This window comes from Talpa occidentalis, unplaced genomic scaffold, assembly GCF_014898055.3.
Source record: "Talpa occidentalis isolate TD23 unplaced genomic scaffold, MPIMG_talOcc4v2.1 talOcc4.17, whole genome shotgun sequence".
NCBI lineage: Eukaryota > Metazoa > Chordata > Mammalia > Eulipotyphla > Talpidae > Talpa > Talpa occidentalis.
Window position 1 is genome coordinate 27,347,723 of NW_023601754.1, and position 25,775 is coordinate 27,373,497.

Here is a 25,775-nt window from a genome sequence, read left to right on the forward strand (position 1 = left end):
AAAGAAAAATACCGGATGGCCTCACTCATAGCAGGAATTTAGAAAACCTAAATAAGGGACAAGGAAAAAGGCCAATTAATACAAAATAAAAATCAACAAGCAACAAGCAACTATAAACCAGAGACACACTACGGGGGCGAGGGACCAGGAGAGGAAGAATTAGGGTCAAAATAAGGGGTGGTACAATTGTATGGGGAATATAACCAAAATGAAAATGCATACATTGTACAAAAATAACAAATGATGTAAGAATTATATAAAATAAAATACTAATAAATAAATAAATACAAATAAATAAATATGAAATAAATAAAATAAAAAATAAAAAGATAAGCTACAGGGCCTTCCTGGTGGCACAAGGGGTTAAGCACCTCACTATGAAGCAATCTGCAGCCTCTGCAGCATGAGTTCGATCCCTGGCTGGCCAGGCAGCAACCCACATGGCGCAGCAGACCTCTCCTGTCTCGCCCGCTGCTCCCCTCAGCAGTGTATTTCAGTCAGTCTGTCTGTTCTGTTCCCCATTCTGTCTCTGGTGAATCCTCTCACCTCCCGCATCTCTGGCCTGTACCCCAGCTCTTGTATGCATAAATAAATCAATCTAGAAAAAAAAAGATAAGCTACAAAACTGGGCAAAAATATTTTCAAACTGCATATTGTACAGAGTTCTCGTACCTAGTATATAGAGAGAATTGTCAAAATTTAACAGTTAAAATACAAATAATTGAATACAAAAATGGACATAGAGGCATTTTACTACAAAGGATATACCGATATCATATAAGCACATGAAAATACAGTCAACATCCTTAGCCTTTAGGGAAATGTAGTACAAGTGCTACACATCTATCAGAATACCCAAAATAAAAATTGTGACAATACCAAATGCTGGTAAGGATGTAGATAAACCAGTGGGAATTGCTGGTGGGAATACAAAAGAGTAAACCATTCTGGAGAATAGTTTGACAGTTTCTTAAAAACCTATGCAACTGCCATACAATGGAACAATTGAACTCAGGTATTTATCCCAGAAGAAGGTTTGCATCTTCACATAAAAGCCTGCACACCAATGTGTATAGCAGTTTATTTGTAATGACCAAAACAGGAAACAGCCCAGACAGCCTTCAGCAACTGAACAGTTAGACAAGTGTAGTACTATAGAATACTACTCAGCAATAAACAGGAATGAACTATTGCTTACATGCAACAATTTTGATAATTTTCCAGGGAATTAATTTAAGTGGAAAAAACTTAATTACAAAGAATTACATACCACATGATTCTATTTATACAACATTCTTTAAGTTATAGAAATGGAGAACAGATGACTGACTAGTGGGGCAAAGTCTGCCAGTGTGGGGAAGACCAGCAGGAGGGTTCCTTGAAGTGCAGAACTCTTAGATATCTTTTGAGTTGCTCAAGGTTATTATCTTGACTGTTATATTGCACTATAGTTTTACAAGATGTTCCTATTAGAAAAATTAGATAAAGGGTATATATGACCTCCATCTGTTATTTCCTACAACTGCATGTGAATCTATAATTATCTCAAAATAAAAAGTTTTCTAAAAGGCACAGCCACTTGAAAAAATTTAGACAGCTTCTTATAAAGTTAAGAATACAGTTACCACGGGCCTCCCCGGTGGCGCAGCGGTTGAGCGCTGGGTTGCGAAGCTGCCCGCGGCCTCTGCGGCACCGGTTCGATCCCCGGCTGCTCCCCGGCCACCAGAGCAGGGTCCCACATGGCACGCAGACCTCTCCTGCCGCCCGCTGCTCCCCTCAGCAGTGTACTTCAGTCCTTCTGCCTGCTCTGCTCCCCGCTCTGGCTCTGGTGAATTCTCTCACCCTCCCGCGCTTCTGACTGTACCCAGTGCATGTATGAACAAAAACAAACAAACAAACAAATAAATAAATAAAACATGCCTCTATTAAAAAAAAAAAAAGAATACAGTTACCGCATTACTATGACTCCCACTCCTAGGTATTTACCCAAGAGAAATAAAGACATATGTCCACACAAAACTTATAAGCAATTATTCATAATCCCCAACATTTGGAAACAACCCAAATGTCCATTAACTGGTGGATGGATGGACAAATTGCAGCACATCCATACAATAGAATTCTGTTTTGCAATAAAAGGGAAGAAGCTACTGACACCTGCAAACACACTGATGAAGCTCAAGAGTCTCATGCTAAGAGAATAAAGGCAGACTCAAATGATACAGATTGTTTCATTCCATTTATATCACATTCTGAAAAGGCAAAACCATAAGGACAGACAACAGATTAGTGATTGCCAGGGTAGGGTGGCAGGATGACTGCAGAGAAGCACAAGAGAAGTTGAAATAACAGAAATAATGAATGTTGATGATGGTGATGTTCACACAACTCTATATTTGCCAAAATTCACTACACTGTACATCTAATAAATATTAAAAACTAACCGACTATCCTAATTATGAAGGTAATGAGATTGCTAAAAACAATCAAACATTTACAGAAACCCATCCCAATCAATGAATCCCAAATTCTACGAGTAGAAAAATAGCAAGAGTATAAATGGTGTCAAGAGAACAGAGGTACCTTTATATGAAGTAATAACTAACTGCAACATCTTCAGAGTGACTCAAAAGTACACATACTGTGTCATTCCATTTATATCTCATTCTATGAAACTATTTCAAACAACCAGTTTGAGATCTTTCAGAAAAAAAATCACAGGAAAAAATTAAGAGGAAAACTTCAATAATGGGTTAAAAAGAAAATAGACACACTTGAAGAACAAATTCATGTGCTGCAATTACTGATTCCCCAAGAATAAAACACACTACAAAATGATAGCGAGGAAGGGAGAGAAGAAAGGAGGGAGGGAGGGAGAGAGAGATTCTTTGAAGTTAGATCCAGAAGTTCTAAAATATATTTCATTTCAGTCAGGAGAAAAAATGAAATGAATAAAAAAAGTCAGAGTAAAAATATATAAAATTTTCTAAGACCTTAAGAAAAAGAACAAGTCTTTAGATTGAAAGGATCCATAAATACCAAAAAAAAAGGGAGGGGGAGAATATAATTCAAATTACATCATAGAACCAACCCTAAAAAATGCCCCCCAAAAAATTTCACTTGCAAAACAACAGGCACCTGACTTCTTTTCAGCAAACAGAATACTGACTAGTAACATCAAATTTTCAAGAGAAAGTTATACTGAATTTACATTTCTATATCCAGTCAAAATATCAATGAAACATTAGGGGAAAATAAAAGCTTTAAATCATTCAATGATTCAAAGTTACTACGTACATATCCTTCCTGGAAGAATTACAAGAAGATCCATTGTTGCAAAAAAAAAATCTAAAATAAGAACCCAAGACTATAGGAAGACAATTAACAATAGCACACAAAGAAATCAGTAGAATTTAGAGTTGAGTCTAGGTAATAACTGAAAGAAAATTAAACAAACTGGGACTAAAATCTTAATGGATAATATTGGAGGTGGCATCAGGGGACAGTGGGAGAAGCTATGGAAGCAAATAGTAGGAAATTCTCAACTGTAAACACCAAAGAAAAATGCTATGAATATTTTTCAGAGTAAATACAATCAAATTTTAAAAAGATGTTTTAACTCTCAAACCAATGGGGGGAACATAAAAGTTTGGGAGGGTTACACAGCACACTAGTTACAAGGAATCCCTGGGGGGATGCGGGGGGACATGCTTTCAGCTTTATCTGTACTATGTTGGTTTTTACAAGAATGTATTCATGTGTTGGTGTGATATTTAACTAAATAAATTAAATAAATAGAAAGCGCAGAGAGAATGATAAATGTCATCCCTGCCCAGAGATAATAAATTTTAACACTGGAGTGCATTTCTATCTAGTTTTATTTACTCATATGGATAGGTATATAGAGATAAATAAAGATAAAGATAGAGAGAGACATAGGACAGGCTTTGTATGTATTCACATACGGAGGGGTTTCTTGTTTTCTTACAAAATTGATATTGTATTTATTGATCTTTTGTAGTTCTAACACACAATGGTATTTCCAAACCAGTAAGTAGTCTGTAATAGCATTATTTTTAATGACTAAATAATATTCCATGCTTTGATTGTACCATGGTATACTTAATTTATTATTCCATATTTAAGCAGTTTCCAAATTTTTGACAATTTAAATAACACCACAATGAACATCATTGCATGTGTGGTGTTACTGAAATTGACCAAAGATATATTTATCTGTGAGCCCATCTGTGATTACTACATTTGATTAATTTTTAGAAAATGAACACTGGGACAAAGAATATACTTATTTTTTAAATATTTAATATTTATTTCAAAACTCTCTCGCATAAAACATATCCCAATTTATACTGAATAAAATCATTTTCATTAAACTTCTCCAGCACTTTTTTTTCCTAAATCTTGTCAATCAATAAACTAAAAGCTGTTGAAATCTGCATATTTCTGATTACTACTAAAGCAAATGTACTTGAATTCATTGTCCTTTTGAATTTCTATTTTTTTAAATATTTATTTATTTTTGGAGAAGAACTGGGGTGTAGGCCAAAGGTGTGGTGGGGTGAGAGCATTCACTAGCGACAGAGTAGGGAGCAGAACAGGCAGATTTACTGAAATACACTGCTGAGGGGAACAGCAGGGAGGCAGGAGAGGGCTGCTGTGCCATATGGATCAGCTCCCTGGCCGGGGATCAAACTCAGGCTGTCAAGGTGATAGTGCTAAGACTTAACCCCTAGGCCATCAAGGAGGCCCTTGTCTTTTTATATTTCTATTTTTTTTAATTTACATTTTATTTTTATATTCCCCATACAATTACAACCCCCTTATTTATATTTCTATTTTTTGTAATTGTCTCTTCATTTTTTTGATCACATATCTATTTCATATTAATCTGTAAAAGATACTATAACGAATGGTATTATCTGTTTGATATGTATAGTTTAAATAATTTTCACAATTTATTTACCTTTTCATGTCAACTATGAGGTTATTTGAAAAACAATTAATATTTTTATGCCATCAAACCTATCAGTTTTTTCCTTATGTTCTTTGTCTTTGATGTCATGATGTCCTTGCTATTACATCAGTGTTTACCTTTGTTCCTATTCTCTTGCGGCTTTGTTTTCATAGATGAATCTCTAATATATTTAGGACTATCAAACTTTAATGGTAAGGCTCTTCATTAATATTTCTATATGATTAAGTCTTGTCCAAATACCACTTCTACTTTCCCAGTGAGTTTCAAATAAATACCACTTATTCAATTCCAGAAGAAAAAATAGACTATATCCTTATTGTAAAATTCAATCAATTCAAAGGACAAAGCAACATTAATTCCAAAGAGCACCTGCACCCCTATGTTTATAGCAGCACTATTTACAATAGCTAAGCTTTGGAAACAACCCAAATGCCCAAAAATAGATGACTGGATCAAGGAGATATGGTACATATACACCATGGAATATTACTCAGCATTCAAAAAAGATAAACACATGCAATTTGCAGCAACATGGATGGAGCTGGAAGGGATCATGCTCAGCGAAATAAGCCAGAAAGAAAAAGAAAACTACCGGATGGTCTCACTCATAGCAGGAAACTAGAAAACTTAAATAAGGGACCAGGAAAAAGAATATAAGAAAGAAAAAAATCAAAATCAACAAACAACTATGAACCAGAGGCACACTTTGGGGCGGGGGAAGGTGGGGAAAGGAGGGATTGGGGTCAAAATCAGGGGGTTGCAATTGTATGGGGAATATAAAAATAAAAAAATTAATTGAAAAAATTCAATCAATTCAGAAAAAGAAAATTGACAAATCCCCAACTGCATTCTCATCAAGAGCAAATGACATTATGAATTTGTGTGAAAACTCAGAGTTTTCCCATAATAAAAATAACTTGTACTAGGAGTGCTTACCACGTGGCAGGCAGGTGTTTTAAGTGCTTACATGTATTAACTTGTATCTTTCCAACAGCATGAGAAGTATGAGTTGTTGGGAAAGTCATGAAGAATTTTTGCATAGAAAAAATGTCATTGCTTTTCCAACAACCTAATAGATAAAACTGCTACTCTACTATTTCACAAGAGATTATAAAATTCAGACCCAAAGGGCGATGGGGAGGCAGAGACTAAGGAATCTGCCAAAGGACACCCGGTAGCAGAATGGGGATTTGAATCCCAGAGAGTCCAATTTCAGAATGAGCCAGGGTATGAATCAACACCAAGTTGTCTGCCATCACCCCTCCATGCACATCAGTGACAAATCCATAGCATCACTTTCTTTTGAAAAGAGACATGAGGGGGGGTTGATGTCATCCTATACCTACTATGCTGCAACCTGCTTTTCTAACGTACCCTGATTGTCTTTACATATCAATTCATTAAAACCAGCTTCAATTTTTAAAACACGACTCCGTAATATGATTCCCCATAGTTATTTAACACTTCTGTCAATGTATATTTTGGTTGTTTCTAGCCTTTCATTCTCAGCAAGACTGCAGGAACACTGTTAACACGATCCAATCCCTTGCACATTTTGTGCAAGTTTCTCCATGTATTTTTTATTTCAAAAGATACCATCAAACTGCACTTCAAAATATAGGGACTAATTTATACTTAAGACAAGTAGGATCATAGTTGATATTATCAATTTCTCCCACACAATGAGTGAAAAATGGCATCTCCTTGTACATTATTTTCTTTAAAAAAAAAAAGATTTCTTTATTTATTTATACAGGCACTGGGGTACTGGCCAGAGGCACGGGAGGGTGAGAGGATTCACCAGAGACAGGCTGATAGACTGAAAGCATTGCTGAGGGGAGCAGTGGGAGAGACAGGAGAGGTCTGCTGTACCGTGTGGGAATCTCCCTGACTGGCTGGGAATCAAACCCATGCTGCAGAGGCTGCAGACAGCTTCACAGAGCTGCGCTCAATGCGCTACACTCAACCCGCTGTGCCACCGGGGAGGCCCTCCTTGTACATTATTTTCAATGCCCTTCACTAACTAGGGAAATTGAGTAATTTGTTATCTTTACTCTCCTGTTCAGTTTTTCTTCAGTGAATTGGCTGTTTGTATTTTTTATCATTTTCCTTTCAGCTTAATGCTCTTTTCCTTATTAATTTGCAAATATTGACATTTATTTGGGGTATTGATCCTTTGTCCATTACAGTTGCTGCACCAACATGTGCCCTTCTCATTTGTTTATGGTGTCTTGTCATTAAGAAGCTTTTGATTTTATCTGTACAAACATGTTTTCCTTTGTAGACTATGTATAAGATTATGTTTTCCTTCACTACATTTCCAAGTTTGGGTTATTTTTTTTAATTAAACTCTTTTTTAAAGATATATCCATTTATGCATATAAGAGCTGGGGTACAGGCCAGAGATGCAGGGGATGAGAGGATTCACCAGAGACAGAGTGGGGAACAGAACAGGCAGACTGACTGAAATACACTGCTGAGGGGGGCAGCGGGCAAGACAGGAGAGGTCTGCTGCGCCATGTGGGCTGCTCCCTGGCCAGCCAGGGATGGAACCCATGCTGCAGAGGCCTTGGACCACTTCATAGTGCGCTGCCTAACCCCTTGCACCACCAGTGAGACCCCTTTAATTAAACTTTTATATTTTCTTTTATCATTGTTCATTTTTGTAAAGCATTTGATTTCTTCCCTCAGGTATAGTCCCCATAAATCTCCCACCACCACATCACCTGTGAACCTAGCTCCATGGTTCCTTGTGCTCTTCCCTCCCATTTTGACCCCTCTCCCTACCCCTCCACTGCTGTGTGCCACAGATCTATGGTCAGCTTGCTAGTTTTGTCTTTTTCCTGATGCTTTCTTTGGTTTCTCTATATTCCACAACTAAGTGAAGCCATCCAATATTTTTCTTCACCCTTCTGACTTACTTCACAGAGCATAATCCCTTCCAGCTCCATCCACATTGCTGCAAATGGTATAGTTTATCCTTTTTGATTGCTGAGTAGTATTCCACTATGTATATAGACCACATCTTCTGATCCAGTCATCTGTTTTTGGGCATTTAGGTTGTTTCCATATCTTAGCTATTGTAAATAGTCCTGCAATAAACATTGGAATGCAGGTTTCCTTTCAAATTAATGTTTTTGTGTCCTTTAGGTAGATTCTCTAAGTTTGGGTTCTACTAGCACTTAGATCTTTAATCTGGAATTTCCTTTGGTGAATAGTGTAATGTTAAAAATATAATTTTTCCCAATAATATTTCTTGTCACACAATTTATCAAATAGTCATACTTTCTCCCACACTAATATGAAATGGCATTTTTTTTCAGAAATCAATACTCATATATGCAGGGATCTGTATATGGACTCATTGTACTACTCTAGTTAAATCTTTAACACTGACACCATTCTATTTTACCATAACTTTATAATATGTTTGGTAAAGTAAGTATACCTCTTTTTTTTTGTTTAGATTGTCTAGGTTCATCTCACACATTTTCTCTTCCATATGAATTCTAAAATAAATTTGACAAGTTCCATAAAAATGTTCTAGATCAACTGAAGAGAATATATACCTTTACATTATTAAACATTCTTACCCAAAAATAAGATATATTTCTCTACTTATTCAGACCTACTATGTACTCAACAATCTGATGTCTATTACTAGATATTATTGATTTATAATTCTCATAGGTATGAGAATTGAGTAATTTTTCCATTACTTTTCTAATGATATAATATAGGTGTATCAAAGGTATTGGTCTTTATATGTTTATTTTGTAACCCGTTGGGCACAGGTTCTAAAAAGGCTACTGTGTAGTAGTTCCTCTTTTATTAACTCCAGTGGTATCTCTGCTGATCATCTTGCACTTTCTAGGGAGCTCAACCTCAAAGAAAACAAAATGGAACTATAATCTCTTTCCAATATTCACATGACTTTTTTTTTTCTTGTTATATAGCATTGGCTAGAATGGCTGATACAATATTGAATATGTAAGTGATAGGAATTCTTGCTTTGCTCATGTTTTGAATGGAAGGGTTGCCATAAATTTGTGGTTGATATACTTGCCTTGAAAATGGAAGTTTTATTCTACTTTTTACATGTAAGACTAGGAGAGCAAGGGTTGTTTGTTTATCATCAAAGAACAATTTTAAAAATACACTGACTTCTGTTATGATTTCAACATCAAACATACATTAGGCTTTTAAAACAAGTTGAGTAACTTCCTAAGGTAACTTCTTGAAGGTGTTGTAGAACTAAATAGTAAGCCCATCTGGGCTTCATACTCTCCAGTAGGAGAAATTTGATTAGATTTCTAGCCTCCTCAATAGAAATTAGCTTATTTATATTTTCTAAATTTCTTGGATTATTGATAATTTTTAATAAAATCACATATTTCATCTACTTTTTTCAAAGTTATTAATATAAAGTATCATATAAAATTTAATTCCCTCTGCATCTATAGTTATACTCCCCTTAGTTCAGTCATGATGCTGTTTATTAAATTTCTCATTTCATTGTTAATAAAATTTGAAGAAGTTTCTATCGATCAATTATAATGGCTTTGTTGTCCTTATTTATTTTATTAATATCAATTTGTATCTTTATTACTTCCTTCTACTTTCTGGCAATTTGATTTTCTTTTTTTGTTCTTTTTCTAGTATCCTGAATATTATGCTTGGTCCATTTGATTTCAATTTCCCTCATTTTCTAATGTATGCATTTAAGTCCATAAATTTTCCTCTGATTGCTGCATTGGCCACATCTCACAGGTTTTAATATTTAATGCTCTATTGCTTATTTCTAAATAGTTTGTAATTTCCACTTTTTATTTCCTTATTAACACAAGACATTTTATAAGTATTTTTATATTTATGAGTATAGAGATTTATTTCAGCTCTTCCTTACTTGTTATTTTCTCATTTGGTCAGTGAACAAAGCCTATATGATTGCTTCTTTCTAGAATTTGCAGAGATTTCCTTTGTTGTCTGATACATTTTCAATTTGTGTGAATGATTTATGCATATTTAAAAAGAATGTATATTATAAGTTTGTTAGTACCAGGTTACTCATTGTATCATTTAAATTCTGTGTATCACTTTTGTCTACTTCAAATATTCATTTATTTAAAAAATAAGAAATTTGTCTTGCTATAATATAGATTCGTCAGTTACCTTTGTATTTCTGTTTGTACTTATATTTTCCAAAGCTACATGTTTTTATTAAGGAAGTACTATTGTTTTACATCTTTGTTAATATTTTGACAATATAGGATTTCTCCACTTAGATGTGGTCACTGTAGCTCTCTCATCACCAAAGCACACATAGTTCTCCACCATAGTTCATTGTGCTTCCCCCCACAACACACACACCCCCTCCCATCTCTTATCTCCCCTTCCCGCTCCCTCCCACCTCCCCTCTTGGATGTCTGAGATCTACAGTCAGTTTTCAAGGACTGGTTTTATAGTTTGCTTTTGTTTGACCCTTTCTTTTGTTTCTCTATATTCCACATATAAGTGACACCATCCATTATCTATCTTTCGCCTTCTGGTTTATTTTGTTTAGCATACTCCCTTCCAGCTCTACCCATGTTGTTGAAAATGACATGAGTTTTATCTTTCTGATCACTGAGTTGTCTTCCATTATGTATATGTATGTATATGTACCACATTTTCTTGATCCATTCACCTGTTTTTTTGACATTTAGGTTGTTTCTATTGTAAATAGTGCAAAGCTATATTTTTAAGGGCATAAGATACACAATTGTTACATTATCTTGGAAGATGTTTTTAACAATATAAATTCTTTTGTGTGCTCTTTAATGTGGGCATGCTGACTTAAAATGACATCTAAACCACATTACAATTTTTAACATAGCTAGGCTTATTTCTTAACTGTGTTTTTTTCTGTTGATTTAATTGATTTGGGGGTCAGTATTACTATTATTCTTTGTGGCTTTGTAAATTAACCTATTATCAAATAAATTAATTATTGGTTACTCTAGCATAGTCATCCATCCATATTAACCGTAGATTTAGTTTGCAAAATTCCAAAAAAAAAAATTTTTCATTTAATTATTTTTCTGCAATAGAACCATTTTTAAATCAATTTAGAGAGATCTATATGCACTTAAGTATTTTTACATGTGCCTCAGGAAAATTTTATTACTTTTATAGGTATCTAGCCCACATCTTATGGAATTTTTTAGATATTTTATAGTTTGTATTCTCTTCATAAATAGAAAACTTTTATATCCCTTTTAGCTCTCTTCTTATTGGGTATATAAAACACCTATTGATTTGAATATATCTGTTTTATAATTGGACATATAATTGAACTCCTTTATCAGATAGAAGACTATTCCAGAGGAATTTTATTGCAAGTAAATATTTTATTGTAAATAAATTAAAATTTTATAACATTATTGTAAAATAGTAATAATTTGGATTTGACCATTCAATATTAGTTCCCCACCATTTTCACTAACTTGACCATAATGTTCATTTTGTAGTTATCTTAGATTTTGTTTTATTACTATATAAAGAATTCCTCCAAGTTTTCAGTTTTAAGTATGGTGTACATTATCATTTTCAGATCATCTTTATCATGGCAACTAGGGTTCCTCAACCTTAGCATAATATTTTGGACTGGATAATCCTTTTCAGAAAAGGAGAAAGAGAGAACATCCTGTACATTGTTGGATACCTCAACAGAGGGAATGAATAAAAGAAAATTTAGTATGTACATAAACATACATACAATAGAATATTATTCAGTCAAGGGGGTAAGGAAAGCCTATCATTTGTGACAACATACATAAATCTAGGTACATTATGCAAAGTGAAACATGCCAGTCACATAGAACAAATATACATGATTCCATTTATAGGAGGTATCTATCACTCCATAGAAGAGTTAGCTCCCTGGTCAGTTAGCTCCCTGGTCAGTTAGATCCCCTGATCAAACTCAGGGGATCACAGTGATAGCACTGAGACTTAACCCCAAGGCTACCAAGGAGGCCAAGTCCCTAAAGAGATTTAAATGAGTTTCTTATACAATTCTATGTCTTATCATTTTTCCAATTTGTCCTTTATTACTCAGCTATTCTACCATTAATTTTATAATTTAAAATTTACTAGAAGATCATCCATTTCAACAAAATTTCTAAATTAATATGTCCTATAATTTCTACCACTTAAAAAATTTTGGAGCATATAGATAGTTCTTTTAATGCTTTGTTTTGTTTTTTTTTTTACTTTTAGTGTTGCTGTATGTGTTTTCTCACTGAGTTTTAAATTACTTCTCAAATGTCTTTACCCACTTCTCTTTCTAGATTACCAAAATTTGTTTTCTGACTAACTTATGTTTGATCATTATCAATATTTTCCTAGGTTTATTTTCTTGTTGTCTTTCTAGTTTATTATGATTTGAATTAGTAATTCATTTGTTTTTACTCTATGTACATTAATGTTTGTATTTAAGACTGCATAATTTCCTCTGAGTACAGCTTTCACCAAACACCGTAAGTTTTGATATGTAGTATTCGCACTGTCATTATTTTCTAATTGGTACCTAAAGATAGTTTTCATTTCTTTTTGACCTGAGAGATATTCCAGAGAGTTTTTAATAATTTTTAATTGTTAATTAAGATTTTTTACTTACTCTTTTTTCCTTTTAGAAATATGATATCTATTTTTTTTACTATGGCAATATATTCAACCTTTCTTTATAGCCAATACATACTATGTATTTTGAGAATATTTCAGTTCTAACAATCTCTCATTTTAAGAAACATCTTAACAGAGGTATCAAGTTCTTTGATATCAGTTCTTAGTGAGGTCTTTATGGCTTCATCTCCAACAGCAGGAGAAACAAGCCAATATAAACAAATGGGACTACATTGAATTAAAAAGCTCTGAACAGCAAAAGAAATCACTGTTAAAACAAAATGCCAGCTAACTAAATGGGAAAAGATATTTGTAAAAGATACATACAACTCAGCAACAAAAAGCATGTAACCCGTTGGGCACAGGATCTAAAAAGGCATTTCATCAACAAAAACATAGTTAGCCAAGGACCTCCCCTGGTGGCGCAGTGGTTGAGCGCTGGGCTGCAAGGCTGCCCGCAGCCTCTGCAGCACTGGTTCATTCCCCAGCTGCCAGCGAGGGTCCCACCAAAAAAAAAAAAAACATAGTTAGCCAAAAGACACATGAAAATATTTTCAACATCATTTAACAATAGGGAAATGTAAATCAATATCATAATGAGATTTCACCTTGTACAATTAGAATGGCTGCTATCAAAAAGTCAAGAAATAGTAGATGGTGATGAGGATGTTGGAAAAAAAGGAATCCTTGTACACTGTTGATGAGAATGCAAATTGGTGCAGCCACTATGAAAAACTCTATGGAACACCTTTTAAAAATTAAAAATACAGGGCCTCTCCTGGTGGCGCAGCTGTTGAACGCTGGGCTGCGAAGCTGCCCGCAGCCTCTGTTCAATCCCCAGCCGGCCAGGCGAGTGTCCCACAAGGCGCGCAGACCCCTCCTGCCACCCGCTGCTCTGCTCAGCAGTGTACTTCATCACTCTGCCTGTTCTGCTCTCCGCTCTGGCTCTGGTGAATTCTCTCATCCTCCCGCGCTTCTGACTATACCCAGTGCTTGTATAAATAAATAAATAAATTTTTTTAAAAAATTAAAAATATAACTATGACATGATCCAGCAATCCCACTTCTGGGTATTTATCTAAATAATATGAAAACACTGATTTGAACAGATATATGCTCCCCTATGTTCATTGCAGCACTAGTCACAATAGCCAAGATATGGAAATAACCGAAATGCCTGATAACAATAGATGAAGATGATGTGGTATATATACACAATGGAATGCTACTTGGCCATGAAAAAAGAAGAAATCTTGCCATTTGGGGCATATGAATGATTCTTGAGGGCATTATGGTAAGTGAAGTAAGTTAAAGGGGAAAGGCTAACACCATATGATTTCATTCATTTGTGGGCAATTTTTTTTTTTTTGGTGATTTTTTTTTTAATAATGAATTTTATTTTTATATTCCCCCATACAATTGCAAACGCCCCATTCTGACCCCAATCCTTCCCCTCCCGCCTCCCCACCCCCCAAAAAGTGTCTCTGGTTCATAGTTTTTTGTTGATTTTGATTTTCACTTTCTTATAGTTATTCATTTTCCTGGTCCCTTATTTAAGTTTTCTAGATTCCTGCTATGAGTGAGACCATCCGGTATTTTTCTTTTTCTTTTTGGCTTATTTCGCTGAGCATGATCCCTTCCAGCGCCATCCATGTTGCTGCAAATTGCATGTGTTTATCTTTTTTGAATGCTGAGTAATATTCCATGGTGTATATGTACCACATCTTGATCTAGTCATCTATTTTGGGGCATTTAGGTTGTTTCCAAAGCTTAGCTATTGTAAACAGTGCTGCTATAAACATAGGGGTGCAGGTGCTCTTTGGAATTGATGTTTCTGTGTCCTTTGGGTAAATACCTAGGAGTGGAATTGCTGGATCATATGGAAGCTCTATGTTTAGTAGGTCCAGAAATCTCCACACAGCTCTCCATAGTGGTTGGACCAGTTTGCACTCTGTGGGCAATTTTTAAAAAGCAAATGAACAAACTAAACAAAAACAAACTCTCGGGCTATGACAATAGAATGGTGGTTACCAGAGGGGAAGGAGGAGAGAGAGAAGGTGTAGAGGGAGTGACTTGGGTGGTTGGTGGAATGGTGACTGGACACTTGATGGTGGATGCAATGAGATATGCACTATTGCTGAGGTGAGAAAATGTAGCGCTAAAACCTATATATTATTGCAAACAAATGTTACCTCAATAAAATATATTAAAAATAAACTGGTAAACATTAATCATATCTCAACTTAAGAAACAAATTTATTATTTAAAATCATATAAATCATTAGAGTCGTTGCCTACAAGATTTGCCAAATATCAAGAGATGTCTTAAAGTTTTTTAGTAAGACAAAGCTCTCCATTTCTTCTTGTACTCCTAACAATTTGCTGACCATATTTTACCACAATCTCATTTGACCTGTTAGGATTCATGACTAGTTCAGTCTACTGCACTGTAGGCCAATAAAGACGGGAAGCACATCGGCTTTGTTTAGCATTGAATGACCAGCTCCTGGCCCACTATTAAATAAATGTAGAGCAAAGTTCTAAGTGACAGCTAAGAGTTTTGATGTAACGTATATGCCCTTGATCACTGAAAATACTTTCTCTGTTATAATTATAGTTTTCTAGTCTCAGTTCTACTCAATCTGATGCCAATAATCTGTCCCCATATTTTCTTGGTTTGTTTTGCCTGATAGATCTCGTATATCTTATCCCTTTTTTTGTTTGGTTGGTTTTGTTTATTTGTTGTCTCCTTTTTTGCCCTATCCTTGAAATTGTATCTGGGATCTATTTTCTTTCCAAATCGACTTCAATAAACAGAAATCCCATTCAGAATTCAAGCAGAAATATGCTCAAAGTGTTTCGAAGGTATTATTGAACCCAATATTTTAACTTTTGTATTTTGCAAATTTTTTAAGTTGGAAAGGAAATTGAATCTTTTAGTTTTCTTTTTTTAACACCTGATAATTAACACATTTTTGTTCTCTTCCTCCAGACTCAGTGCTTAGTTACTGCTAGACACTTATTAAGTAAACTGGGGTTTTAAGTTTGGCTTATTGTTATATTTTGTACAACATGACTTCTCTTCCAAAGTTAATTTTTAACATTAGAATTTAGTTCTCCAAACACTGTCTCAATTACTTAAGCCACCATTCCCATAAGCATAAATTATGCCTTGAAGTTGTTCTGTCTCTTCCAGGTAAGATTACTAGGCCCTTTTCCTCTTACACTGATAGTGATTGGTTAGGATCACGCTGGGTGCTGGAGGAGAAGGGGTATGACATATACCCCAGGCCACTCCAGCTCTCCCTACAGGTCAGGCAGCCCTCCAAGAAAGATGTGTAGGGAGACTTGGAGCAAAGCACACAGAAGATGGTAAAAAGATGGGAGGGTCTAGACAGAGCATGAGTGCTGTCAGCTACACTAAGGGCACTCAGGGCACAGGCAGCATGTGGGAGCAGAGGAAACTCCAGCCAGGTGAGGCAGAATGAACCAGCTGTAGCTGCTACTGGCAACACCCACTGTGCCCTCTTCACCTGGCCGTCACTGCTTGTCACCCATCCTGAAGGAAGTGAAGTCACTGGGGAGGCGTCACCTGGATGGACTGTCATCACCAGACCGAATCAATTACATTAGTGTGGCGGTTTCCGTTAATTACATCATCCACAAAACAGAGGGAAGGAGGGCACCGCCAAAATTCACATATAAAAAGTGAGCTCGTCGGCCACAGGATGTGCGAACACAGCGACCACAGAGTTTACCACTTTATTAAAATCGTGATTGTTCACGTAAAGACTCAACCAGGTCACATATTAATAATTATCACTGACAATCTTTAACATCAGCCGAAGCCCACAAGTGAAGCAATATTACATCTCCTGGTCTCATTTATCTTACTGCTTATGGCCCCTCTGTGGTCAGCACGCCGCGAGCTTCGTGGACATTTAATTATGAGCACATCATAAATGTAGCTGACAAGGCAGAGGCTGCCGGGGGATGCTCTTGGCAAGGGGGTCGCTGTGGAAAGTACTGAGTTGATGGCCCCCGTGACAGGGCCGGGCAAAGACCACTTCTCTGTGTTGTCCCTCTGCAACATCCCCCGGCCCACCCACTGGCAAGGAGCACCAGGTGGGATGGCGCTTGATCCTTGTCGCCCCCTCCAACTATCAGATGTGTCAGCCATGTGTCTTAAAGCCTAAAGCCAGCACACGCTCTCTCCTGTGTGTGCAGCCCTGAGAGTTCCCCATGCTTTCTTCTGCTATTTGTCTCCAACGGATAAAGGAGGTGACCCTGCACTCCGGAGAGCCCTGGCGTCCAAGAAGCCCACCCGGCCTGCCTGCCGGCCCCCGCCTAAGCCACTCAGGTCAAACAGCACAAAGGACAGCAAGGGTCCCTCTACCCACTCTTGCCCAGGTAGGACCTTTCCACTAAATCTGGAAAGGAGGCCGCTGTGACACCAGTGCCAGAGGAGGCAGGGCTGTGCCTGTGTTTCTAATTAGCCACCATTCTGACGTGATAGCCACCGTGTGGCACTAATAAGGCTGCGTGGGCCGGGGAGAGTGGAGGACCTGGCCATGTCATGTGTCAAAGCAACCATCCTCAGAGGGGCCGGGGTACAACTCCCCCACCGCCCCAGCAGGCTCAGGAGGAGAAGACAAAGCGTATAATAAGGGGCATGCAATGAGGGAGCTCTGAGGAGAAAGCTGAAAAGTAGCTATCATGTTGGCAGATAAATTCTACACACAATTATTCATTCCTAGCCTCTTGACATGTAGATTAATGAGTTTGATAACCCAGGCTTCTAAGAAGTAGATTCCACTCTGTTCTCAGGCTTTCTCCCCCTCTACCTACAAACAGCACTCAGGTCTATGGAGAAAAGCAAATCGATACATTTGCAGTAGCCATCACTGCTTTTTGTGATTGGAGCCCTACGTCAAAAATATGATGTGTATTCTCAAAATTGCCTCTCCGTCTGAGAGAAGCCAGTGGGGGCCGGGGCCGTTGGAGGGCACGGTTGCCCTCGGACGTTGGCCTCCACTTGCATCCTGAACTTTCTAGAGTAGGCATTTCCAACTCCGACCCCAAGGGGAAAGGGCAGTTTATTGATACATGGGTCACCAAGTTCAGGGCTACCTTGGGTGGCGTCCTGCTGGACATAGCACTGCCCGTCCCCTATGGGCACCAAGACACCCTCGTCAAGGAGGAGTCCTGTGGGGGCAGAGACAGATGCACTCAGCCTGTGTGATCAGCACCCCTCCTTAGGCCTGGTGAACAGCACCCAACTTTGGGTTTTATTCCCTCCACCCCAAGTGTAATGAGTTCAAGCACTCACAAAGAGGGGTTGGGTCCACTGCCTGCATTTACCCTCCAGATTTGGTTTGTGGGCATGAATGCACTGCCCCATCCAGGAGTGGGTGACAGTGTGGAGATGAGACACTTGTCAAAGCGTTTCTAGACCCCAGCACTTTCTAGACCCCAGCATTTTCTAGACCCCCAGTATTTTCTCCTCAAGGAGGCTGGTGTGCATAGTCTAAAAATAGTACATACTCTATGCAACAAATTTAAGCAATATGGGAATAAACAAAATAACAAATGTAAATGTTCCTCCAGCCACCCTCCATCCCACTCACCCAAGACAATAACGTTAAAAGGCTGGAGCATCCTCACCCTCTCCCTACACCCTGGCCCACACTGGCATAGGTGGGTGGGGATAAGATCCAGTATATGTGCAGCAGAGGGGACACCTTGCTACTTTTGCCAGACAACCACCTGGGAAGCTGAGCAAAACCCTGGACAGAGCTCTGCCTGGGTCCAGGGGGAGCTGATTAAGGTCTGTGGGGTCTTTGCTGATGTTGGGGGGTAGAATGACGAGGAACATTAGCACAGAGGAAAGGTTAGTACAGGCATTCTGCAAAGCACCACTTTATAGAATGAATAGAAAGAAGTTCATCTAGCTCACAAAAATCCAATGAGATCTTTGATGAGAAACATGAACCAGCTTAAATATTTCTGGAGGGGCAGTCAAAGTTCAGCAAACCTTCCATTCAGCTTCTAAGTCATAAGCCATGCAAGCAAGGTCATCTCCCTTCTCCAAGCAGCCTTCAGGAGCAGGCTCAAGGTGTCACAGGCATACAGAATCTGGGTTAGCATCACCAAGTTTAGCAAAAAAAATCAGGATGCGTGGTGAAATTTGAACTTCAGATAAATAACAAATACGGTTTTAGTAAAAATATGTCCCAAATATGCATGAGACATCTTAATGCTAAAAAAATTCACTATCTACTAAATATTAAAATAATGGCCTAAAAATCATCTTTAATACTAGTGCCATGTATATTTGAGACATATTTATGCTAAGAATTGAGTAGTTATCTGAAATCCAAATTTAAGCGGATAGCCTACATTTCATCTGTCAATCCTATTCAGAGCGCCTCAGTGCAAGAGCTCAGAGAGGAACCAGGCTGTGATGGGGAAGAGAATAAAACAGTCTCCAGGTTCAGGGGCATCATATTACAGGGGCCCCGCCACCCCTGCAGCCAGCCTCTCAACGCTCTGCTTCTTCCCGAGCCTAGAGCCCAAATCACTGGAGGAAAGCTTGGACCATGGTCCTCAGATGAGAATCCTCATGTCTGGGTTCTAGGGTACAGCCTATGACCATCTAAGCTGGGGGTAGAGAGGGGAGTAGGTTTCAGGCTGGATACCACAAGACCAGACCCAGGAAATTCTCGACAAATCCTTCTTTGCTTCTAGAGCTCAGGATCTTGTACCCCATCATGACCTCCTTGGGCTTCCTCAAGAAGGCAGTAGAAGTTTGGAGGTCCTACTCCCCCACCTGGCCTGGCAGCAATCCCAGAACAGAACAACTTAATGCACTTGGGGAGAAGGGGGAGAAGAGCCAGCACGGCTTCCTTTTTCAAATCAATTATGGCCAGACTGACTCATCTTCTCTCTTAGACCAGAAAGTCTCACATCTTGTTGCTTCTTAATCATATGGAAACCTAAATATAGACATGTCTGCAGAAGGACAGCCTGAGAAAACCGGTGTCCTCATTCTCTCGGGGAAGGTCTGGTTCTCACTGTTTTCTTCTGATTTGCGAATGCTGGGTGGCCAGCAAGATTGGGTCAGGGACAGCGTTGTGAGCAATGATCCCATCACAGTGGACAGCTGTGGGTGCCTGTCAGAGCCACAGCAGTAAGAGACTTGGCTCCTGGGTCCCAAACACCCCGTTGACTCCCCTCTGGACAGGGGGCTCCCCTCCACTACCACCCAGCCCTGGTGGTGGTGTGGTGACCAGGATGCCAGGCATCTTGACCACATGGCAGCAGAATGCCTTTGCCAAAGGAGCTCTTGCACTGCCGCCTGCCCTGAGAATCAGCCCAGGGCCCCAGGCCAGGGCAGCAGGCCCCAGAAACAATTCCGGCAGCAGAGTCTTGCCAAGCATCCAACAGCGGCTGGGTGGAAGGCACACCTCACAGCCAGTGCCCAGAAGCCAGCAGGACCCCTGCAGCCACGGGCTCTCCCATGTGCTGCATCTGAGCCCTCCCCTTCATTCATTCTGGGAAATAGCCTTTTGTTGAGAAATAGCTCAATATTCTTCAGGAGGGGTTTTTAGACCCAACAGTCCCCAAAGCGGGGGCACAGCACCACGCATGCAAATGAGATCCCCATTCATCAATACCATCCCTACCCAGGAGAAAAATTTTAGAAAAGATAAAATCATTGAGATTAGCCACTAAACACCTTTCTAAAACTCAGCAGTCAAATGTAGCAGTAAGGATAAGGACACAGGACAGGGGCCTACAGCCTGGCATCCCAAGAGCAACATGAGTGAGGATGGAAGCAGGTTGTCACTGCTGGTGATTGCCCAGCACCAGCCCATTGACCCTCCCTTCTCCACATCTCACCCAGCAAGCAATGTGGATGTCCTCTTGGCCCTCCTCGGCTGGAACCTGGCAGTTCACCATTCTCAATACAGCATGTAGTTCTGTTTGATTTGCACAGCAGTTTGTAAATGTTTGCATTAATTGCCAATATTTAAAAATCAGTAAATTTCACAGGAAAATTCAGATTTCCAGTTTCTCTTACAAGAACAGAACATCCAACAATCCATCCAATTGGTGGGAGCCAAAAGCCAGCTGCCACCTAGATAGGCACACACTTGTGGGTTCTCTGTGGTCCTCGAGTGCTCTATCATCTAATGCCTCTTCTCCGGGTGCACCAGGGAGGCCCTGCCCTTGCCCCTCCTGCAGGACCACAGCAGGAACACAGGTAACCTCTGCCCTTCCCAGCTATCTTTCCCACCTCCCAGAAGAACAGCATTCTAGGCACCTACCCTCCCATAATCACGATTAGCTCCCCATCAGGAGCAGCCTCATTTAATAAGAACAACCCTAACAGCAGCCTCATTTAATAAGATCAACAACCCTGGAGTCTTGGAGCCACCTAAAAAATAATTGGGACAAAAGTAGCATTTTACACAACAGTGGAACACCCCAAACTCAGGATCCCAGGCAACAGGGAAGGCATGAGTCGTGTGCCCATTTCACAGACTGTGGCCACCGAGGTCCCACTTCCCCTGACTATTCCTCTTCACTCCCAGGATGAATCCACCAAGGGGATGGGGGAAGGCACATTTCATCCAAGTGTTAAGTATTGAAGGGGGGGGGGAGTTCTGATTGGCTGATTCAGGAATTGGGATTCTGGGCAGAGCTTTACAAAAGGATAATGTATCTTTAAGCCTAGGTGCCCTTCAGGGAATGTATTGGATAAATGTCTTCTGAAAAGCCTGTAAATATTCCATCGCCTCACTGTCATTACTACCATGAAATGATAATGAAGCATGAAAGAAATATAATTCCATATTCAGATGACAGCATTAGCCTCCATAAGCAAACTGAAATATTTATTAGTAAAATGTTCAGTATCTACGCCTGTAATCTAAAAAAAGGACAAAAATGTTTTATAATAAAAAAGAGATTGAATGCAGAGGTAAAATCTGGTTGGCTGATTTTATTGCTTATTATTAAATCCTGGCAAAACAATTATTTTTTTTCTTTTCATTAGTAAGACACCCAAATTAAAACTATGCCCTCCGGCTGCAAGGTTTACAGTAGTGATTAAAAACAAGGAATTGTGATGCATGGGGCTTTTGACAATGGCATAATCAAATTCATTCATATTGTTCAATCTTTCACTGACAAATATTTTTACAGTGAAATATACCAAACAAAGAATCACATACAACAACTATCAATACAGAGAAATTAGGAAACCTTGTTATTATTTAAATAGTGAAGTCATACAATGTTGCCATAATCTTGAATACAAACATTATAGTGTAGTTAATTAGGGTAATTATTGCCTAAATTGTGCTTAATTGTCTTATACTGAATAGGATGTGTGAATGAAGCTTTTTGAGCTTTATAATACCTAAGTGCTGCTAAACTATTTAGTTATAATGTAATAAGTTTTGATGGTATTTCCTATAAGTCTAGAAATACATCTGAATACAAGCTAAGAGATAAACATGAGCCCTCGGCCTTGACCTCTGTTTCACCTTATTGAAAAAGAGGCATAAGAGAGTCATTTAGTATACCAGCGTCACAGCACGTTCAGTGCCCTGAGCACATTCCTTTAAGGAAAAGGAAAAGGGAAAAAAAAAAAAAAAAAACGAGTCTTTGAAGTGAATGAAAAATTAGAAATTCAAGTGACCACGATCAATTCTGAAACACTGCACAAAATTAATTACAGTTTTGCATCAGAAGCAAGAATGTAGATTTCAGACAGTCGGTGTCATTTATCTCAAGCTGCACAATATACAAGGCGATTAAAAAGCCAAATCTGTCCCCACCTCCCAAGTCCAAGGCTCTCAGAGGCTGTGAAGTACAAATGATTAACTCCAAATTATGCAGGGGTTTGTGCGGACGCTTCAGCTTGAATAGAGTGTGTGGCAAGTCACAGAAGCTGGAGAGGGACAGATTTGCGACTCTCTATCAAAATCCAGTGTGGCCGCCACTGACGGAATCCAGATAAATTGCACAGAGATCTGACAGTGGCTGCAGAAAAGCTTGCTCGGCAAAATCCAAAATCTCTAATTTCTATCTGTTTTTAATTGCTTGCCTTAAATTTGCATTTTTACACAATTGGTGTAAAAAATTTATTCTATTCTATAGGCTACTCTGACTGAATGGCTTCCTATTTCATGTGGAGTTGCAGGGACCCTGTCTTTGGAAAGAGGGGGGCGATTTGGCTCTTTAATCACCTTTCACAAGCGAGTTCAGCACCCAAAACATACCTCAGCTAGAGACCCTCTCTGGCCCTCAGGACTAGTTTAGAAGCCATCAGCGTCCAGGTGGCACACAGATGCCCCACACCTTTGTCCCCAGAAGCCACTCAATCAGCAAATACCCCACAAAGAAACCGAACTGCACCTCCCTCCTTCCTGCTGGGTTCTGCTCTCATTAGCCCCCCTTTGGAAAAGGCAGGACGTGCATGTGTTCAAAATACATCTTATTCTGTTGTCAAAACTAACTCAGTATTAGAAAGGCTGACAGATTTTCCCCGACTCCAAGAAACCACACATGGTGTGTCACACACACACATGCACACACAAGCTGGGTGCCTGCTTCATTTAACCCTGCCTTCATAACCAACTTATTAACACGAGAGATTGCCAAGTGAAAAACTGTCACTTTAAGATTTGTACATTGAGCTTCACCTAATGAACTCTTAGCTTCTGAGCAATTGGCTCTGATCCTAGTGAAGCCCTGGCTGCCCTCAACCAGCTGTACCTTAATAAGCTGTACCTGACTTAACTATTGCCATCCCCTGAATCCCCTCAACCCTCCCCCGGGGGTTCTTAAACACACCTGAAGATATCACTTCTCAGAAGCTTCTTTCTCCCACTTTTTTGTCAAAGGAAGTCTGTTTAGCTCAGTGTCAGAAAGGGTTGCTAGACCCAGGGATGTCACGCAGGAGGAAAGAGGTCTGCGTGTGAGAAAAGACCACTTCCCATTGCCCTGCTTTGGGTAGAGACATGGAAACAGAGTTCTTCATGTAAGCATCATATAAACAGCTACTGGCCCTCTGCCCTAACATCAGACACTAGGGAGTGGTGGAGACTGTAGCTAACTTTAAACACATAATCCCTCTGAAGGGGGCAGCTGTTCCTCTATTCAAGTAGAGGCTGCCAAAAGGAAAAGCTGCTCTGCGAGGACAGGTATTATGACTTTTTGGTGAAAACTGGAAATTTGGATTTTTTTTTTTTTTTTTTTTTTTTTTTTTTTTTTTTTTCAGAAAACTCCTTGATTTTTTCGTGTTGATTCACATCTTTAAAGTAAATGAAAGAACCATTCTGCTGGCCAAATAAAAACACTTCTGGGAACCAAATCCAGCCCAGAGCCCCCTACTTGTGATTTCAGGTCCATGGCATGGAGGCATAAAAACGTTTTCATTGTTGAAAGGCTGTAAAGGAGAATCTCCTGGTTCTGAAGAGCAGATCACCCTGTTACCCCCTGTGATAGTCAGAAGGAGGTTGTAACAACAGTTTCTGAATTCTCCCCTCCTTTGCTCTAACCACTCCCAACAGCCCTGCACTAGAGAGGGGTGCCCATAACCTTGGAGAGTTTGTGGCCTGTGGCCCAGCTCAGGAACCAGGCCCCATCACTTTCAGCTTCTACACCAGCCTTGATTCATCTAATTTTTTGCCTAATCCCTGAACTTTTAGAGAAATAAACAAATGCCTCAAAGCTAGGAGTTTAGGGCCTCCCTGATGGCTTAGGATTTAAGTCTCAGCGCTATCACCACTATGGCATGAGTTCCATCCCTGGCCAGGGAGCTGACCCACATGGCTCAGCAGACCTTTCCTGTCTCACCCGCTGCTCCCCTCAGCAGTGTATTTCAGTCAATTCACCTGTTCTCCCCACTCTGTCTCTGGTGACTCCTCTCAAACCCTCCCCCACCCCCACGGTCTTCTACACAAAAATAAACTCTTTTTAGAAAATAAAATAAAAGCTAGGAGTTCAAGACTTACACACAAGTGTGCTGACCCTGGCGCCCCCTGCACCTGATGTGTGCAAACCCCAGATCCCAACCTCTGCTCCTGATGGCCGAGTTGCATTCCCTGTCTAGATGGACTTCCATTGCCATTGCCGTGAGCAATTCGGTGGCACCTATTAGAGAGAGAAAAATGTGCTCAGCTACCATGGGGTGCCCTCAAGTTACCTCCTGCCAGTGCCCATCAGTAACCCTTGCAGTGAGGAGAGGGGAGAGAAGGTGCCATGCTGAGTCACCTGTCAAATACCTCCCAGAGCAACCGATAACTTCTTGCTGATTACTGGCAAGAAAACCCTCAGCTCCCACACCTGCACCTCTCTGACCCAGCTCTCCTGCCTGTGGAGGCCATAGCAGCCACCACACACACTTGTGATTCTCTGAATAGCCCCCTGTTCCCGCATCAAATTCTTTATGCTCCACCCTGTGGCTGAGCACTTGTGGCCTGAATATGGACTCTGAAGCAGGAGTTAAATGGCCATATGGACAATGCACAATGACCGCTGTCAACCTTGAGCCACCAAACTCCCATTCGGAATGCAATGCAATGCCCATTTGAAATGAAATTGGTGGAACTATCATTTTCTAAGAAACTCACTTGAACAGTTTCAAGATGATTGAGCAGGCCCTTGGGAGGGCCATGAGAAAAACAGTATGTATGGTGCCTACCTCAAGGAGCTTCCAATCTATTTGCAGTGCAGAGAGAGTGAAGGGGTGAAATGGCTAGGAGGCTGGGGTGCCCGAAAATCAAGCCCCATAGGCGAGGGCCACCATCCTTACTCATCTTCCCCAGTCCTGGGAAACAGGCCCCCAAAGGCTCAGGCTACAATTAAAAATGAAGAGCTACTGCTTACAGTGCTTATGCAATTTGAATCTCACCTTCTTAAAGGTAGAAAAAGGCCCAATCGGGGTCTTTTTGCTTCTGCACCCCAAAGTGGCTGAGTGGGAAGGGATCCAGGTAGGTTCACTGTTCCAGGCTGAGGCCACCACCAGGGTTGTTTTGCCAGTCAAATGAGATGACAGTTGAGTCAGAAGCATATAAGCCACTGTCCTTACACTCATATT

The 25,775-nt window shown here is 39.6% G+C and overlaps 1 long non-coding RNA gene across 3 annotated transcripts in view; it reads right to left on the reverse strand.

The window, feature by feature from the left end:
- LOC119249198 (uncharacterized) overlaps positions 1–25,775 on the reverse strand; it is a 158,105-nt gene that overhangs the window by 22,938 nt on the left and 109,392 nt on the right. For 2 of the 3 annotated variants that reach the window (XR_005126096.2, XR_008552466.1), the window contains one exon: positions 25,621–25,687. The exons of the other annotated variant lie outside the window; for it this stretch is intronic. This is a non-coding gene — a long non-coding RNA (uncharacterized LOC119249198). Of the gene's footprint in view, positions 1–25,620; positions 25,688–25,775 lie in introns of those variants that run through there. 3 annotated transcript variants of the gene reach the window in all.